The sequence below is a fragment of the Ammospiza caudacuta genome, chromosome 10 (genome assembly GCF_027887145.1).
Source record: "Ammospiza caudacuta isolate bAmmCau1 chromosome 10, bAmmCau1.pri, whole genome shotgun sequence".
In the NCBI taxonomy this organism is placed as follows: domain Eukaryota; kingdom Metazoa; phylum Chordata; class Aves; order Passeriformes; family Passerellidae; genus Ammospiza; species Ammospiza caudacuta.
The window spans coordinates 28462330-28469779 of record NC_080602.1 but is presented as its reverse complement, the minus strand read 5'-3'; the positions used below and the strand labels follow the sequence as shown (position 1 = coordinate 28469779).

The 7450-nt window shown below is 46.8% G+C and overlaps 1 long non-coding RNA gene across 2 annotated transcripts; it reads right to left on the bottom strand.

The window, feature by feature from the left end:
• Window positions 1-3434: 3434 nt before the first annotated feature.
• On the bottom strand, window positions 3435-6919 carry LOC131562049 (uncharacterized). 2 transcript variants are annotated; one of them, XR_009275124.1, is made up of 4 exons: window positions 6783-6919; window positions 6095-6158; window positions 5335-5410; window positions 3435-4567 (listed from the first exon to the last, which is right to left on the bottom strand). It is a non-coding gene; the product is annotated as an uncharacterized LOC131562049 (long non-coding RNA). The 2 variants fall into 2 exon arrangements; XR_009275125.1 differs by lacking the exon at window positions 3435-4567 and adding an exon at window positions 4601-5216.
• Window positions 6920-7450: the final 531 nt, after the last annotated feature.

Sequence of the window (7450 nt, the reverse complement as noted above, 5' to 3'; positions counted from 1 at the left end):
CTAGATCAATTGGGTAATTGGGTAATTTGCTGTTACCTTACATAATTATTCTGTGTTTAACAAAAGCCATCTAATAAATTCACACCCAAAACTCCAGCAGCCCAGCTGGCCCTACCAAATCTCTATGTTTATGCATACAGTAAACAAAACCAAAATCCCAGTAATACCTATCAGAAGTCTGTGAAAGAAACCTCTTGAAATTGATCCTACCTCAAATACAAAACAACCCATGCAAAGTTAGCTTGACTCAAAAAACAATTTACACAGAGCTAACAACACCAAGAAATAAAACAGCACACCATATACCACCAAAGAATATAATAGTGAAGAAAAAAGAAACCACTTTTTTTTTTTTTTTAAAGCTTTTGCCAGGACTCCAACAACAACTTCTTCTCCTTCTGAAATGTCCCTTCTCCTTCCCAAATTCCTTACAACTTCTGAGTTTACATCCAAGCAAAAAGCAAAATTCGTGCACTTGTGCGTTCGATGCTCCTGCCAGATTCTCTATTTCCCTCCACATCTTCTTACACTTTCAGTCTTCACTCTGTCCTGCCGTGATGAGTTTGACGGACGAACTGGTAAACGTTAAGAGAGGATTTCCCTGCCTCCCTCCCCAGAGCTGGTTTCCTTAGTGCATTTCACTCAATCCCAGGCCGGCAACGATGCACGCTCACCTCAAGCGTGCAAGGCTCACAGCTGCTCGGCTAAATGCGGCTGTAATCGGCTAAACTCGGCCATTGTCATCTGCATTCGGCTGGACTCGACCCTTCGGCGCGGCTCGGCTCGCTTCGGCCGAACTCGGAGCCGCTCTCTGCGCTCGGCGCGCCTCGGCTCGCTTCGGCCCAACTCGGAGCCGATCAGTGCGCCCGGCGCGGCTCGGCTCGCTTCGGCCGAACTCGGAGCCTCTCTGTGCGCCCGGCGCGGCTCGGCTCGCTTCGGCCCAACTCGGAGCCGCTCTCTGCGCTCGGCGCGCCTCGGCTCTCTTCGGCCGAACTCGGAGCCGCTCTCTGCGCGGCCCGGCTCGCTTCGGCCGAACTCGGAGCCGCTCTCTGCGCCCGGCGCGGCTCGGCTCGCTTCGGCCGAACTCGGAGCCGCTCTCTGCGCTCGGCGCGCCTCGGCTCGCTTCGGCCGAACTCGGAGCCGCTCTCTGCGCTCGGCGCGCCTCGGCTCGCTTCGGCCGAACTCGGAGCCTCTCTGTGCGCCCGGCGCGGCTCGGCTCGCTTCGGCCGAACTCGGAGCCGCTCTCTGCGCTCGGCGCGCCTCGGCTCTCTTCGGCCGAACTCGGAGCTGCTCTCTGCGCTCGGCGCGGCTCGGCTCGCTTCGGCCGAACTCGGAGCCGCTCTCTGCGCGGCTCGGCTCGCTTCGGCCGAACTCGGAGCCGCTCTCTGCGCTCGGCGCGCCTCGGCTCGCTTCGGCCGAACTCGGAGCCTCTCTGTGCGCCCGGCGCGGCTCGGCTCGCTTCGGCCCAACTCGGAGCCGCTCTCTGCGCTCGGCGCGCCTCGGCTCGCTTCGGCCGAACTCGGAGCTGCTCTCTGCGCTCGGCGCGCCTCGGCTCTCTTCGGCCGAACTCGGAGCCGCTCTCTGCGCTCGGCGCGGCTCGGCTCGCTTCGGCCGAACTCGGAGCCGCTCTCTGTGCGCTCGGCGCGGCTCGGCTCGCTTCGGCCGAACTCGGAGCCGCTCTCTGCGCTCGGCGCGCCTCGGCTCGCTTCGGCCGAACTCGGAGCCGCTCTCTGTGCGCCCGGCGCGGCTCGGCTCGCTTCGGCCCAACTCGGAGCCGCTCTCTGCGCTCGGCGCGCCTCGGCTCGCTTCGGCCCAACTCGGAGCCGCTCTCTCCGCGTTCGGCTGAGCTCGGCTCGCTTCGGCCCAACTCGGAGCCGCTCTCTCCGCGTTCGGCTGAGCTCGGCTCGGCTCGGCTCCCTGACGGCGGGCAAGCGGCGCCGCCTCACGTTAAACTCGCCCGGCTCGGGGCTCTCCTGCTGCCGCGTCCCGCGGGCGGCCCGGCCATCGCACGGACACGATCGGGAGCGCGGCGTGGCACAGGAGCTCATTGGGCTGTGACCGCACTCGCGCTAATTAGCGCGCACGAGAGCAGCGGGCTTGGTTCGGCTGAGCTCGGCTCCGTTCAGGCAGCCTCGTAAGCCTGGCCTCGGTTCGCTCGAGGCCGTCAGGTTCCGCCGGTCTCGCCTTGGTTCGGCCGAAGGAGGCGTCGTTCGCTCGTGTTTTTACAAATATCTTTCTATATTGACTGTATATTTCTATATTTCATTTTATACTTCTATAATACTTCCATTATTCCAAATAAAAACCCCGTCTCTAACCAAATAAATAAAAAAGCCCCTTCTTTTAAAGGATACTGAAATATTTTTTATTTATACTTTGTACAATTATACATTCATATTTTAATTTATCGTTTCTTTGGATGTATTACATTAATAATGATATATATATAAAATTTTAAAATAGATTTAAATTATTATTTAAATTATGTATAATATCTACTGCTACAACTAATTTTTTCTGATATTTTTAATTTTTATATTTATCTGTATGTATTTATTATATATTTCTAAACTTAGATTTCTACCTTTATATTATTTGTATTTATAATTTTTACAATCAAAACACTGCCTATTGACCAATAAAGAAAACCCGCTTTATTTATTTTAAAAATATTTTCATGTTTATAATTTTCATATTTATATTTATAATTTGTTCAATATTAGATGAGAACACACCTGCTCCCGCACCGCAGTGGGGCCCCCTCTCCTGGGGACCTTGGGGTGCCCCAACGGCATCAGAGCCCCGAGTCTTCACCCCCTTCTCCTCTATTTAGAAACTACACTGGAACTTTTTCCTGGAAATAAAGACATTACCTAAATCCTCTCCCCATGTCCTAGACAGATGGATATTCAGTTATTAGTTGGCTGGGCAGCAGTTTCTTAAATAGAATGATAAACAAGATGTGAACATTTCAGCTACAAGCAAATAGGCAAATCTGAACAAGGTACTGGTGGGCGACCACTGAAGTTATTTTGAAGGAATTTTTTAAACAATAAAATGTTGATACCACAAAAATAAAGCAAAAAGCTAACTACTGACTAAGAAAAAATTAACTTTTGACAGCAACAACATTCCAACCACACAGGCTTTTTCCCAATGTCATACCTTGTAACTACCTCTCTTGGGAATACTCCTCATGTATCCCAAAAGGAATAAATACCTCAGAGCGTCCTAAAGCAAAAAGTAGCACACATGAGCTCCTCACACTCCCGGGAGGCCTGCACAGCGTGCACTGAGTCTGCAACAAATTCTGCTCAGTGAGAGTCTGCAAACAAAGGTTCAACTGATGGACTGAACTGATTTTAAAGGGAGGTTTTCTAAGCACAGAAGCACAACAAAGAACAAGCAAAAACAATTCTTAAAAAAAACCTGCAAGTTTTATTTAGCATATATGCGACTGATTTCCACCCTGTGGCTTCTCACTTTGATTCGCGTCTGTAGGTTCAGGAAGATGACAATGCACACTCTGCCTTCCCTGAGCCCCCCACAGCAGCTGAGCGCTGCTCCGTGTGCTCAGATCATCAGGAGCTGGATTACACGTGCCCGCATGGACTGGAACTGCTCTGCTGCAGATTCAGGAGAGAGGGGCTGGCTGAGGCGTCGTCCCAATTCCATTTCTGTGTGACGAGAAGCGGTTTGTTCCCAATGGGTGCAACAATCCCCAGCTCCCATCTGTGGTGAGTACCGATGGCACACAAATGGCAGCCTGAGGAAATCGTGTTCTGGGCTCTAAGTGGTTGGGACAGGGTCTGATTTTTTGTTTTGCATCTGTATGACGATTAGTACGACAGGGCTCTGATGGATGACATGGCAACACAGAATTAAAAACTCCTCAATAGGATTACATCGACTTCTAGGAAAAGACAAAAGCCTAGGACCCTTCTGAAATCTATTTTTAATGCGAAGCACACGGATTGTCACTATGCTGTGCCTTCCAGCTTTTCAAAGCAGCTTACTTCTGAAGACCAGAAAACATTTATTTCTACAGAAACAATGGGCAACCCCCAGGCTAATCTCAGCACTACTGTTTAATAGGGGATCTGCCAGCATGCCAGTCCAGCTTCAAGTGTGCTTTATTTCAGTCTAACATCCCCTCAAAATTCTTCTCACATCTCCCAACCCTGACATCTTATTTTTCCCTAAAGCTTCTCATCATTAGCAATTTCCAAGTAACATGGTATTTTTACAACATTCAAAAATGTCATGCTGGACTGTGCTAGAGAGTAATTTGCAAATATAAGCTTAGCAAAGTTTGAATTGACTTGTCCAGAGAAAAAACCTACAAGTGAACACCTACACCTGCCTACAAAGAGCTAACAAGCCCCTGGCAGCTGCCAGCATCAAAGCACAGCGGATGTTTCTAATACAGGGTAAGGGTAACAATATCATCTTCTGTTCTCTCCAGCTTCTTTTCCCTGCAATCGTATTTTGCTTCTTATGATTTTTTTAGTCTCTGCATCTTCTTGGACAGCACCGAGCCCGACGACAAGGATACAAGAGTCTTTCCCTGCCGTAGGGAGAGAACCAGGAAAACAGTTAAAATAAGAACAGGGTAGTTTGAAATTCATACTTGCAACGAGAAGCAGCGCCTAACAAACAGAACAAAAGGAAACAAAGCATGATACCTCCCTGGGGACAGAAGACTTATAAACTCTCCAGGATTTACAATTCTAGCGACCAACCCCTTCAGGACGGCAGCCAAGTGTCCCATGGGATGGTGCTGCACCAAAGAACGATCTGAGAGGTTCCAAAGAGTGAAATGACAATATTTTGCAAAGCCGTAAAATCTTGCAAAATAACAAAAATACAATAGATGTAAACTACAGGGTAAGAGTACAAGTGTTCACTTTAAGAGTTGGAACCATCCAGGTGAGCACCTGATAACTGGATCCTCACCAGAGTTTGAACCCTTCAGGACACAGAAGGGTTTTCCCCAGAAATTTCACAGACTGAGTTTTGATAGAAGTATACTTGCCAGACCCTCAGAAACATCACCCATTCTCCAGGTGTCTGGAGAGAACTGCAAATGGCTCTCACGTAGTTTGAGCTAGTTCTGTAAGGTCTCAGGGTGAATTTCACCAGATGCAACCAAACTGGGCAACTCCCAGTGGGACAGAAGGAACCCAAAGCTTGGGTTCGCAGAGCTGCAGCAAATACTGAGGAAACAAACATAACAGCATAAAAAATAATAAACCATCCTTTTTTTTTTCTCTTGCTTTTGTTTTTTTCTTATTCACATCAGCATAGCAATTAAAGAGAAGGTGAAAAACTCACCATTACTGAACATTTCATCATCTGTAGGCTGAGCATCCTTAGCACAGAGGACTCCAAAGTTAAAATTCACCGATCCCTGGGAAATAAAACCAAATATTGTATGATAAACAATCAAACAGCAGACGTAAAAATTTGTTTCCTCTAAGGACTTTCGGGTACGTATGTACCTTTGCATACATCCAACACATTGGAACATACACTTTATACCATCTCCTAATAAGTAAAAATTTACCTTTAAACTTTGATAGTACAGCATAAAATTATGAACTTAAATTGGTGATCTGTTATTATTAAGTTGGTGCCTAAAGTTATTTCTGCTGTCAGGTTCAAAAAAACATTAATTTTTTTTACTGGAATGAGCAATTGATTTCAAAGTCATCACAAGCCCACCAAAACACAAAGCAGTATTCACTGGATGGGTCTGTGAGCTAGAAGTAGTTAGGCTTGTACTTCCCTCTTGCTCTTCCAGAACCAATAAATCCTGTCAACAAAACCAGGATCTATAGCCCACTGCTGTGAAAGATTCTACGAGGATGATGGTTTGATTTGTGTTTAGAAGTTTTGATTTGAAATGGCCAGTTCAATGGATAAAGACAGTTTAGGTAGTATTACATTGCTATTATTATTATTTCTATTATTATTTTTACTATTACTACTGCTATTGTTATCATCTGCTACTGGAAGAAACAAACCAGTAGTACCTATTATTTCCAGGAAATAATAAAGAAAAAGAACCAAACCAAAAAAAGTCACTTCCTACCTTTTATATCAAGGGATGAAAAATTTCTCTTGGGCTCTTCTCCAATTTATCAAGACTCATAGCACTGAAAGGCAAACAAAACAGTGCTTTATAGAAGGGCAAGTGCACATTTCAAGGCTGAACCACCAACTGATTGCAGTGACAGCAGTTACAACATGAATCCTTCCTAGAGCCTCTGTTAAATGGAATGTTCTGTGGAACTGCCGTTTCTTTCCCAAAACACTAACTTCCAACACTTCCTAATCATATTTTGTATTTTAAAACAAAAGAAGTTAGTGAGACTCTGTGCGGAGGTCAGGTTTAAATTTATTTCCTTCTAAAGCACAGAGCTCTGTTCCATCACCCTTCACTTCGGCTCTACACTGAATCGTGGTGAGCATTTGAGGAGTGCTCAATAATCAATTCTATTTCTCTCTTTTTCTAGTTCTCTCTATTCCTAAATCATTCCAGACAAGTCAAATGAAAAATGAAAAAAACAAGTTCAGCATCAAAGTCACACTTTTTCCCGTTGTCTGGTCAAGAACAGGCTCTAAATCCACTTACTGCTGCCTTCAACGATTCAGACTTGCAAAAGCATTCTTACATGTTTTACAGATTTATCATAAAACCCACAGAACGCAAGCTCTCAATTACAGGAAAAGGTACACAGGCAAATATCTAAAGGGATCACTTATTAGTAAATACATACCTTGGTAGAGATCGCACTGAGAACCTTTCTGAGGGACTCTAAGGGACGCATGTTTTCTGAGCACCCTATAAACAAGAAAAGCTAGGATATATTACGGGACATCCCCACTTTTTCTATATATTCAAATAGGATTTTTAATAAAAACAATTCAGTTAAAAAAGAAGGAAGAAAACCAAGCTAATTTTACTCAGCTGTATTTACTGCCGATTTAGAGAAAAATGCCGGGCAGCGTCGGCCGTTGCGTCACACGCCGCGCCGGCAGCAGGGCCTGCCGGGAGTTGGAGTCTCGGGCTGGTAGCCACTCATGTGCCGCGATAGCTGTTGCGTCACACGCCGCGCCGGCAGCAGGGCCTGCCGGGAGTTGGAGTCTCGGGCTGACAGCCACGGCTCCGTCCCCCGCCACCGGGAGCTGCAGTCCCTCCCGGGCATCAAACGGGTCCTTCGTCCCAGGCCGGGGAAGGACCTGAGGCAGGACCGCTCCTCCCGAATGCCCTCTCTTTTTCCCTCCAACTCTTTTTCTTTTTTTAACGCTGTTTTTCACCCCTTTCCCTTCCCTTCCCTTCTGCTCTCCTGCTTTCTTTCCTTTCCTTTCCTTTTTTTTTTCCTTTTTTTCCCCTTCCCTTTCCCTTTCTTTTTCTTGTATTTGTAATCTTGGTTTTCCTTCCTAG